General features: G+C 38.2%; 1 protein-coding gene across 1 annotated transcript in view; it reads left to right on the forward strand.

Annotated features, from left to right (window-relative positions):
* The window catches only part of Jmy (junction mediating and regulatory protein, p53 cofactor), an 81,388-nt gene extending 74,748 nt beyond the window's left edge, over nucleotides 1-6,640 (forward strand). Inside the window, exon 11 of the mRNA XM_046427664.2 lies at nucleotides 1,330-6,640. The gene's annotated coding sequence lies outside the window, so the exon portion shown is untranslated. The remainder of the gene's footprint in view (nucleotides 1-1,329) is intronic.
* Nucleotides 6,641-12,100: the final 5,460 nt, after the last annotated feature.

Consider the following 12,100-nt stretch of genomic DNA (forward strand, 5'->3'; position numbering starts at 1 on the left):
TTTTAAGGATTATTGCTATGTATATGCTGTGTTTTTTATATCTTGCTCACTAAAATTTTCTGTAGAACAGCTATATCCCAAGTATTACTTCTGCCTTAAAAAAAGGAGGACTTTTTCAACTGAAGTACTTCCATTATGTATTCTGAGTTTTGATGTCTTCTTGCAGCCTGTAAAGTTTTCTAGTATCAATCTAGAAAAAAAAAATCATTGCATTGTCTGATTAGATTTCTAAACCTTTAAAACTACTCAGGCTTATCGAATTTACTGGATTGTCTAGACTAATTTGCAGGTTTTGTGTGTGTGTGTGTGTGTGTGTATAGAGACCCTAATTATGATCACTTTGTAGAACTGTATGACGTATCACTTTTGGATTCCAAGATAATTTGAAACCATTTTTGCTTGTGCATGTGTACATTATGTCTTGTATATGAGTGCAGATATCTAGAAATCTAGACATCTTGCTCATTATGTTAATGTCCAGCAACTCAGGTGCATCTGGAATCTTTTCTAGTTATTTGCAGATTATCCCCCACTTCACAGTTCTTGCTACTTTATTAAATTGTCTCCTGCTTGTAGCTTCTCAGTTTGCTGCTTAAACCTGCACTAAAACTACCACCTGGATGCATTATTGGTTAATGCCACAACATGGCTTTCACAGATGTGTATATTTTGGTTTTTATTTCTTACAACTGACTACAGTAGGCAGAGCTGGTACAGTGGCTCAGGCTGGCATACTCATTTGTCTTCTCCCACCCCACCAGAATCCTCTCTGATATATAGACATTGTAAGAGCATTATGTATAGCAACTGGCTGAGGTGTTATTTATAGTTTCTGGCTATTCATTTAGGCTGAAGAACATGTGCCACTTCAAAGAAAACAAAACAAACAAACAAAAAATCCTGCTTAAAACTTCACTGGAGTGGTTGGAGGCTGGGTTTTTCATTGTCTTTTTTGGGGGGTGGAGATTTCTGTATGTTGTACAATGTTAAAAGAAACACTCTCAGATAACGTATGAGCTCAGATACATGTGAAGTCACTTTTAGGTGTGTGTGTCTATGCGTCAGTATTAGGGATTGAACCCAGAGGCATTCTACATTGAGCTACATCCCTAATCCTTTTCTTTTGTTATATGCTTCTTTTTTTGAATTCACCATCTTTTACCTATCTCTTCATCCCAGATAGTGTAAGTGTAAATGGTGTGCAGCACTGAGCCTTGCTTTATTATATGCTTTTAAAAGGTTTGTGTGTATGCGTGTATATATGTTTATTGAGAGGGAGGAGAGAATATCTTTTTTTTTTTTAATTCACTGTATTTTGTTTACCAACAGGTAACTTAAAGAAGAAAAATACATACAGATGAAGATTGGTTCTGATTCTTTTGGAAAACAAAAGTTGAAGCTCTTGGTTCCACAGTTGGATTCCATTAGACCCAAAGTATATTGACTCAGTTGTATGGGGGAAAAAAAAAGGAAGCACAATTGGCAAATTATTACTTTTACAGTCATTCCAATAGATAATGGTTAAGATGATTTTTAAATGTGCAATGTTCCTATCTGTGATGAAGAAAGGCCTCCTGGAGATGGCTGTTTTTTTTATGCACCTTCCCTTCCCCCATCTATATATATATTTGTAGTGGCCAGTTAAACTGGGAGTTGCTATTAGTTGGAAGAACACTGGGCTGACAGAGATCTACTGTGAGCTGTTTTGGGACTGCTTTGAGATCCATCTTTCAGTGTACTGAAAGGAAGGACATCTGCTGAAACACAGAGTTTCTTCCGAATCAGCTTACAGAAATAGTACTATATTCTGAAAAAGAAGTTTATCATGGTAGCAATAGGTCAGGAATTATAATCAGATGGAAATATACTTAAAAATTTTAACAGTTCTCATCTCCAAAGGAATTTTCATAAATGATGTTCAACATCTGAAAGATCAATGGAGATACACCTATTAATGTGTGTACCAAACATGATAACATTTAACAAGGCATATTTTTAGAAGGCTACACAGTCTACACTTTGTAAGGGTTTGAAGTTAAAATTTCCATGCCTTTAAATAGCTTTTCATAATTCTGAATTTATAATGGTTTGAATTTTATGTGCATCCTTGTTTATGAGAAGCAATACTTTGTAATTTGATAATGTTTCAAATTATTTTTAGTCTTTTTGTTTGAACTGTTGCTTGATCACCATAACTCATGACTTTCCTATTGAGAATCAAAAAGGAGGATTCAATAATAGGGATGCAGATCATAACTCTTTATAATGCACCATTAAGTTTTTGTTATGCTCCACAGTGTAAAGCATGTGCTCCACAAAGATGCAGAAAGTAGACAGGCAGGAAAGCCTCTTTGGCTGGCATTTCACTATCTTGAAATGCTTTGAATGGAACATTGGGAGAGAGCCTTTGTTATTAAATTTTTATCTTACAATATATAGGGCTAGGTTCTGATTTGCTGTAAGGAACTCTATATGAATGAAGCTGTCATGGATTGTCAGGAGGATTGTTGTGGGCTTACATGAAGGGAGCAGATATGCTGGACCCTGTTTAATAGTACTCCATAGAGTATAATTCTGCATAAGACAGATCTCGGCCTTTAGAGTCCAGGATAGAAGTATCACTTTATGTCATAAGGCAGTTCTCCAACTTACTCCCAGAAAGTAGTATTGGAGTAAAAGTTACTCAGTGTATGTGAATTAGTTTTCCTGGAAGGAAAAAAGCTCACAACTCTTTTGTCATTATTGAATATTATTTTCATTAACAAAAATTCCCAGCAGCAGGAGGTTATATAAAACAAAATCTTTTTGTTCAAACATTAGTAATATATTTATTGATGAGACTAGGAATTTCTGCACAACATTTTCATGATACATTGGTTCTAGTCCCAGCATAAGTCCCGTGTCTTGTCTGGGATGATTAGTAGTACACATCTAATATATATAAACTTTAGTGGGGGTGGGTGCATATCCTTTATAACTTCAGTAAAGCATTAAAGTATCCTTTTAACCCAAAGAGCCATTCGTTAGATTAATATATTTGCAAATTTTTAAATTTAGAAAACTTTTTAAAAAACCATGAATCCATCTAATCCATCCATTTTGTGTGTGTGTGTGTGTGTATCCATGTATCAGTATTTCATGTGTCAAGTGTTTTGGATGCTTGTTCATAACCTAACTTTTATTCATTTTTTTCAATTTCGGAAAAATACAGAAGGATGTAATGTTAAATTAACAACAACAAACACTGGACCCTTCATGTTGAGAATTGCTACCCATTAGTACTATCGCTGGGATTCTATTATAAAGCAATCTCACTTTAAAAAGGCTCCTGTGATCTGTCTTTAGCCACCTTGTAATCAGCTGGTGATGTGGCTCAGTGTAGAGTGCTTACCTACATGTATGAGGAGGCCCTGCATCCCATCGTCAGGGAGAGATTCACATGGCTACTTCCACAAAATTACAAATTACTGTAGGTCACATACCATCGGAGTTAAAAGAACGAGGGTCCACTTGTCTAAAATGAGTATCAATTGAACCCCCATTTTAAAGCAGTATCAGAACCCTACAAAAGCGTGATCAAATGTTCTTTTTTCCTTGCCTCTAATAAAATGCAGATATTTGCTTTAATATTAAACTAGCATATATTTGTTATGGTACTTACAAATGATCACATTTCCAGTTCCAAACTTGCCTGTATTTTTTTGTGTTGCTCAGAATATTTGACAGTTGTATTTCTGAATTCACAAACAGCTGCTTGCTTATGCTGAGTCAATTTAGAAGTTAATTTACCAATTTAGTCTCAATTGCAGTATATTTAAAATGGGGGAAACAAGTAGATGATGACTTGGAGATGTTTTGAGGTTCATGTTAACCGCTCACTTGAATGTCAATTTCAGATATTTCCCCTAATCAACCAAAATTATACATATAGGACCAATGTAGATGTAGAGGAAAGGTATTCTGAATGCTTTGAAATCCTAGTTGGTGGTTTAGCAGTATGAGGTAATGCCTGACGAATGGGAATTTTTAAAGGGTGAACACTTTTTCTGTTTATTTGAAGTATATTTTATAGGCTCTTTGAGTTTGTGAGCAGGATAAAAAACCATCATTCCTTAGTTCTTCATTGTGGAGCCGATACATTTCTGTAAAATGCATCTTTAAGGATAATGGTAGACGGTCATAAGTCAATAAGGTGTGGTATTTCCACAGAAAGAATATGGAACTTTGCTGAGCATTTTATTGGGGGGGGTCACTTGTTGTGTCATACCATGTCAAACTATAAAGCATAAATAGCCATTGTGGACACTAAGAATCATACTCTTATTTGAGTGGAACACAAAAGGAATGGGCACTAGCCTTGCTATATGGAATGAGTTCAGTAAACAATACAACTTAATTTTATACATTTCCTAAGACGACTTTTTTTTCCCGTGGTACCGGGGATTGAACCCCAGAGGCACTCAACCACTGAACCACATTCCCAGCCCCTTTTATTTTTTATTTTGAGACAGGGTCTTGCTAAGTTACCTAAGACCTCACTAAGTTGCTGAGGCTGGCTTTGAACTTTTGATCCTCCTGCCTCAGCCTCCTGAGTCACTGGGATTATAGACATGCACCACCACACCCAGTTGACTCCATTTTTAAATTACATTCACTGAGTGTATTTATTTAATTCAATGCTTTTTAGCATAAAGAAAGCTTTTTTCTCTCCTTTTACAAACACAAGGATTTTTTTTTTTCAGCTTTATTATTTAACTATTATGCACTTAACACCAGATACCAACCTGTAAATACTATTGGGTCCTTGCAGGCCTTATCAGGGAGTTGAAATTTCTTATACTTTGCCAGGTTATTTATAAACAAAACAAAATACCATGTAAGCATTTTAAAGCTGTTGCAGACACTTTGTTAAAAATACAACTATTGGATAATGAAAACTGAAACATTTAGTTTTACCTAATTCTTGCACTGAATATATATGGTGATATAAAGTTAAATGTGCATTTTAAACAGATATTTATTTCCCATTTATTGCTTACGATAGAAAAAGAACTATGCTAATGTTAAGAGAATTGACCAGCAAGATTCATTTTAAATTGAAGAGGGGTAAGAAAGTAGAAGTACCTTACTGCTGGGTGTATTGCATTTATTTAGTGCTACTGAATAAGTCAGTAGTAATTTCTGATCTTGCTGAAAAGTCAAGTCCTCTTTAGTTAAAGCACATTAAGAAGAGTCTCTGCCTAATTGCTTTGTAAAATGAAGCAATGTTATTTTTTTATCCTATATTGTAATTTAAAGGTTTTTCCTACAAAATGAGTTTATATTGTTGCCTAAACTATCATGTATGTAAACAGAGGTTTTTAAAGGTGGGAGGGAGTCTGTATTGTGTGTGCACGTGTGTGCGCATGCACATGTATGCTGTTTGCCCATTGACTTATTTCAAGGGTGTTTATTCTAAAAATTCATTTTGCCTACAGTAAATGTACAACTTGGCATTTGTACAATTTAATTGCTTAAATTCCAAATTTCAGATGTTTTGCCCCTGCTACAAGTACACTTATTCTGCTATTGTAATGTGCACGTACAGAGGATACCTCTGAGGTTGGCATGTTAGAGAGTTGCGGTCATTTGTTTTGAGGGTTAGAGGAAGGTTTTTTGTTTTTAATTCAGGTATAAATAAGATCAGTATTGGAAGTTGACAGCAGGTAGGAAAGACTTGGTTAGATGAAAGCAAAAGATATGGGTGGGTATTGGTCATAGAGTTGAGTTTTAACACAGGAATTTTCTTTTAATTTGCATGTTCTATGGTTAACTGTCAAGGGTATAAGAAGTTATTCCAGCTTTCCCCATATTAAGTATGTTGGTTTTAAGAAGTCTTCATAATCACAAGGCATTTCCCCTTCATTTGTGTACAAAGAAGGTTAGACAGTGCAATCAATATAGTGACTTCTAACTTATTTAGCTTTTACAGAATCCCCACTGGCGCACTGAATCTCTCCTTGTACTGTATATCTTGCCAAGTGTGAAACCATAATATGTAGTTTATGATAAATGGAAGGCCACAGATCATTTTGCATGAATAAGTCCATTAGGATGAATGAAACTGACATTCCTTTTTTTTTTTTTTTTTTAGCCATTCTTGGTAAATGAAAATTATAATGGCAAATTGATTCACCATTTACTAGCTTTGTGCAATATTATAAAGGTAGAAGCAAAACACTAGCACATTGTGCTTGGCTTTTAAGGATGGCTTTATCATTACATTATATGGACAGTGTGCACAATGTATTGTAAATGCCATCTCTTGCAAATTTACAATACTTCAATATGCTCAGTTAACATTCTGAAGTATTAAAAGTACAAAGAAAATACTAAGCAAGCATTTATAGCAATACTATGAAATCTCCAATAATTGTTTTGAACATTGCCTTTTCCTCTTTAGTGCAACTTTTCTGCATTGTTAATTATTGTATTGCTTTATATTTCATGTTTTTTACACTCATGACTTCAGAGTTAAGTACTTGTACACCAAGTATTGCAATCACCTTTCTCTTATTGTACATGCAGTGTAACAACATACAGTTTTGGTGCTTAACAATATTCCTTTTTTTCTTTAATAAAGGATATTTATTTGAATTAACCTGATTTTGTTTGTTTAAAGTAGTGTTGATGGTAGGTATTTTCATTTCAAATATAGGAGGAGCACAGCAGCTTTTGCATAGCTTTCATACCATGCTATGACGTATAGAACAAGATCCAGGGACTCTCCTCCCCTGGACTTCTGCCTCTTCCTAGGTGCTGTTTATGAAGTATAACAGTGGCAGCTTTGTTTTAATTACATTCATGCTGTTTGTGTAAATATCCACAAAGTTTGGAAATGCTGATTTCCAACATCAAAGTGTCTTTAAATGATCATCTAAATTGGGGTTGATTATTAGCTAATTAACCTGTCCAGTTTCTCTCAGGACAGTTTAATTCCAAGAACAATTAAAAGGTTTGTTATCCCCCAAAACAAAGGATGTGGTGTGTCATCAGATGTTTTGTGTTGTCAGACTGATGAGAGACTGGGATGCTATCAGCCTTATGTTATTTCAAGATATTTTAAATCTTAAGTTTTCAAATTTGCAGATGTCCTGCAGTACGTAGATGCATATATAAACTAGAAAAAAAAATCAACACCATCAAGTGTATCACCTGTACAGGAGATCCCCTCTTCCAGCAGGAGCAAGAGTGAGCCATGTGGGCATGTGCTGTTGTAATTTTACTTGAAGTCACAGCGTGCAGAAGCCATCCTATGGTTAGAGCAGATAAGTTGCCAACAACCCTCCCTGAGTTTTATAGGCCAAAATGATTTTTCATGCTTAAAGAAAGACCCAAACCTCTGGGACCTAATTTCACCGAGTGATCACGTTCCAGTGGTTCAAATATTCTTATGAGAAATCACTTGGTTTTCCTTACAGGCCATGTTGTCACTCACCGTTTTCAGGAACAGGCTGGCCTGCAGTATATAGGTCAGATCCATGTGTTTGAAAGAGGATGTTATCCCTGGAACTTCTGACATCTGTCATAAAATGCAACAATGAATTGACTGCCGCGTCCCTTGCTGGGAGGGTTTCCGAGGCCAGTGATGACTCATTCCTAAGCCTCAGCATCACACTCATTACCGTACAGTGTCGCCTGGACGCAGCCTCTCCCGCCTCAATCATGCTTCCACCAAGTTGGCAGCATGCAGTTAGCTGTGGCACTCATGGATGGGTTGGGACAGAAGAGCACCTTTCTAAATATTTCCAGGCTTTTTCCTCTGTTGCCATATTCTTCCTCTCACTCTTTCCATTGGCTCTTACTAACATTTGTGTCATAACTGCTCCCAATTTAATTTTCTTCTGGCCTGTACCTCTTCTCGGCACTTCAGGTCTCTGCATTCAGCTAATGACTTCATTTGGATGCCTTAACATGTCTCAGAACATGGTCAGAAATGGTTCCCTTGACCACACTGTTGTCAAAGTCTAAACCCAGAGCTTCCCTTTTACCAGTAACAGTTTATCTAGTTTCACTATTCAGAACCTAGAAGCTATCCTTCACCCCTTTCCCAACCTAACTACCTCCAGTCCTCCAAGGCCCATCAGACCTGCTGATTTACATATGCCACCCATCAACTTTTCTCTCCCCTAAAACTCTGGTTCAAACAACCCTACCTTTTATCTCTCAATTGTCCTTCTGCAGTAGCCTCCACCAGATCTTTCCACTATCACTTTTCTCTTTACATCTCCACCCACAAAATAGTGAGATGGGATCTTTGCCCTGAATAAAACCTCCAGTCTCCTTTTATGGACTAGAAGAGAAGGCTGGATGTGACTTGATCCTTGCTGTCAGCCCCTTGCTGTTAACTTCCTTAGCTCTGAGCATGTGTAATCTCGGGACCTATGCACAAACTCTGCCTTCTTCCTGGCTTTGTTTTTTAGTATGACCAGCTTAGGGTCTCCCCAAAATTCATGAGTTCAAGTAGTAACCTCTAGTACCTGAGAATGTGTCCTTATTTGGAGTCTTGATAAAGATGAGCAAGTTAAATTGATTTCATTAGGGAGTTCACTAATCCAATATGACTAGTGTCTTTGTTAAAAAAATGAAGTTTGGACACAGACATGTAGAGGGTAGACAACATGAGAGATATAAAGAGAAGGCTCTCTACAAGCCCTGTTAAGAGTTCCTAGTACATGAGTGTTAGCATCATTATCCTGAAGATACAATGCCAAGATTATCCACAAAGACACTACAAAGGTTAGAGCAATTTAGAGGCAAAAACATCTGAGACCAGAAATAATGCTCCTGGACAAGTCTGAAAAAGTATATATATAATGTTTTAGTATATATTTCATCTAATATGAGAATTCATACGAGTCATTCATGTTTCACAGAATAAATGCTATTCAGTAGGAGACTCTACATTAATAACAAAACCCCTTACCTTCATATTCACTCTCAGAGGGCTGGATGTAATCAAAAAAATGCAGAATTTCTACTTTATAACTTGACTGAAATGCAATTCTGAGAATCAAACTCTTCTGGAGAGTCACACTGTGGCTGTGGTTCAGTGGGAGGACGTGTGTGTAGTCCTGGGTTCAGTGCCCAGTACTGGAAAAAGAAAATTCCCAAAATATGAACGTCAATGAACATCAAGTATGGTGGACTGGAAATGCTTCATTTGGTACTTTTTCCTAAATCCCTAGCAATTGTGTGAAAGATGCACAAGGGGAAAAGACAACGGCTTCTTGGAGGCAGCCGACCTGAGAGTGCAGTGGACTGAGCAGCAATGCAACCTGAGGGCCTGGAGCTTGGAGGCGCCATTGCTATTTAAAGGTGGGGGTGAGGAGCAAGGCTGAGCAGAGGGAGGGAGGTGGAAAATTTGAAACTGGAGCAGTTGGATTATACCCCACCCCCACACCCTCCTTTCCCTCTGCCAGACATTAGAGGCTCATTCTCTGGATAAAACAAGCCAGAGAAGATCTGGACTCGAATGCTAGGGGCAAAAAGAAAGTAAAGGTAATGCTGGCGGATTAAATTAACATCTACCTTCAGAGCCACAAGACCCTTGGTTACCTTCTCCCCGGTTCTGGGAGGGTCCTCAGCCAGGTGTACGTAAATTCCAGAGGGGTCTGAATATCTCTCCATGGAGAAAGTAGATGCCCCCTGAAAAAAGACCTGATGTGTTGACATCTTGGGGGAGGTGGAAAGTGATTGACAGGCACAGTACCAGTCAGCTCCAGAATGTTACTGTAGAACCTCAACAGGCTACTTGGAGTCACCGTCAGAAAGTCTCTGCACAATGGACAGAGACCAAAACAAGCACCCCGAAGAAAGCAACTCGTAGGAAACATACAACTCGGGGACTGGGAGAAAAATTAAACTACCTTTTATCAGAAAATACTGCATCTTTGAAACAAGAATATGTTACAATAAAAAGGAATATTCTGAGGACAAGGAATGACACCAACTAAAACTGGGATAGCTGAAGTTACAAAATCAACACAGTTTAAAAGATGATGAGGCATCTTTTTTTTTTAAATTACAGCTAAATAAACAGCTACAAAGCAATAATAAAAGGGATGATTAGATGATTAATTTAACTGATTCACATTAATGCCCGAAAGAAATGGAGGAGAGGAAATTGCTTAAGAAGCTCACAGTTCTGTAGGCAACTGTTGTAGTTGGGCTTGTTTTATGTGTCCTATATTGTCATCTGAGGACATTCCAGCAAGATGAGGACTCAAACTCCCAGACACCTCCCAGAAGAGCTGTCCCTCACTGCCTGGAACCAAACGTCACTGGTCATATAGACACAAGTGATTTTGTCGTGGGGCAGAATCCAGAGGAAGGTCTGGGGAATGAATGGAAAGTCAGGAAGTTGAAATAACGTGAACAATGGTCTTTCAGAATCTTACAGTCAAGGAAAAAAAAAAACATTAGCTATAGGGATTAGGAAGAATGCGTTTTAAGGCAAGAGGCACAGGGCATACTTGTGTGATTAAGAAAACGGTTGGGATGAGGCTCGGTGGTAGAGCACTTGCCTGGCACATGTGGGACCTGGAGTCCATCCCCAGCATGATGGTGGGGTGGGCAAATAAAAAGTAAAAGTAACTTGAAATAGCAATCAAAAAATAAACAACTACATTCATAATTTTTGAAGAATGGAAAAGAACACTACCTAATTCAGATGCCAAAATGCCTTAGACTTCAATGATTGAAGGAATTAGAGGAGGTGCAAAAATAAGGCTCCCATAGTTATATAATGAACATGAAATAGCCATAGATCTATTCTGGTCATTAAAAGATTTTCTAGAAAAGGTTAGTTCTCATTTAAGGTCAGGCATTTTATTATCCACTTGCTTGACAAGTGATGTAGTGATTCAACAGGATTCACTACACACCTACAGTACACCATGGTGGACACGTATGTATCTACAGTAAGGGGTGACAGAGATGGCTGGGTTGCAACTAAGAAGGCCAGGTCTCTGTCTTAATGGTACTCCGTAAAGTGGGATGCGCTGGACGTCTACATCAGACTCACGCACAGTCCCACCACATCTCACATCTGAAACAAAAGGAGCCTCAGGAGAACACAAAAAAGGAGGCACACAGCCTACAAGAGGAACTGCTGGAAGGGTGTGCAGCCTCACCCCTGCAGTCACCTCCCAGAAGAGCTGTCCCTCGCTCCCTGAAGAACCTAGGAGTCCACTCAGGGTATCAGGAAACATTAGTGCTGCTTATCCTGAGTGGCTTATTCTAGCAACCTGGAATCTTCCTCCTGAAGGTCCTGTCCTGGTCATTCTGCTACTGTGGCAACTGATTTCCTAGGAAACCTGCGAGAAGAAGAGTCACAAGAGCACAGTGGGTGGAAAGGGCCGCGAACACTGCTCTCACACGACTGTCATTCTGTCTTCCAAACCAGTCCCAGCACTGGCACTATGCTTGCTCACTGCCCAGATGTCACTGGGGCAGATAACAGTGACCTGTATGGGGAACGTCCTGCCAGGCTCTACAATACCAGGTTCAAGCCGGGGAGGTTAGGGTGCTGCCAAAATCTGGGCTTGCCAGGCTGTGGCTTAAAAATCAGAGCCACGTTGGACTGAATGTTAGTTCAGTTTTCAGAAAGGCCTAATTTACTCCCTGGCAGTGGTTGATTCACTGCAAGAATGTGATTCAACTTCAGTCAAGAAAGTGCTCTGATGAATGTTCTCCCTGGGTAAAATGTCTGCTCTTTCAATAGCCATCAAGAAAAAAATTATATGCAAAGAATAAAAGGAACAGTAATGACCAAGAAGCATTTCACAGTCACAGAGAATGTTCCTAACAAGAAGTAATCTATTTTTACAAATGCAAATGAGAATGGAAATTTAACATGGTCATTTCCACCATGCAACAGGCTTTTATAATTGCTGCCAAGTTCTATGATCATAAATGCCTCTCATTCATTCACTTGCCTGCCAAGGTTTGACCCTTAGGCTTCTCAAAGTAGTTCAGAACTGGGGATTTCCTGCCTCTCATCTAGAACCCAGTCTTTTTTTTTTTTTTTTTTTTAATATAGCTTTAGCTAAAGATCTTG

The sequence above is a fragment of the Marmota monax genome, unplaced genomic scaffold (assembly GCF_021218885.2).
Source record: "Marmota monax isolate L192 unplaced genomic scaffold, Marmota_monax_Labrador192_F-V1.1 WCK01_AAM20220418_F8-fsc00018, whole genome shotgun sequence".
Classification (NCBI taxonomy): domain Eukaryota; kingdom Metazoa; phylum Chordata; class Mammalia; order Rodentia; family Sciuridae; genus Marmota; species Marmota monax.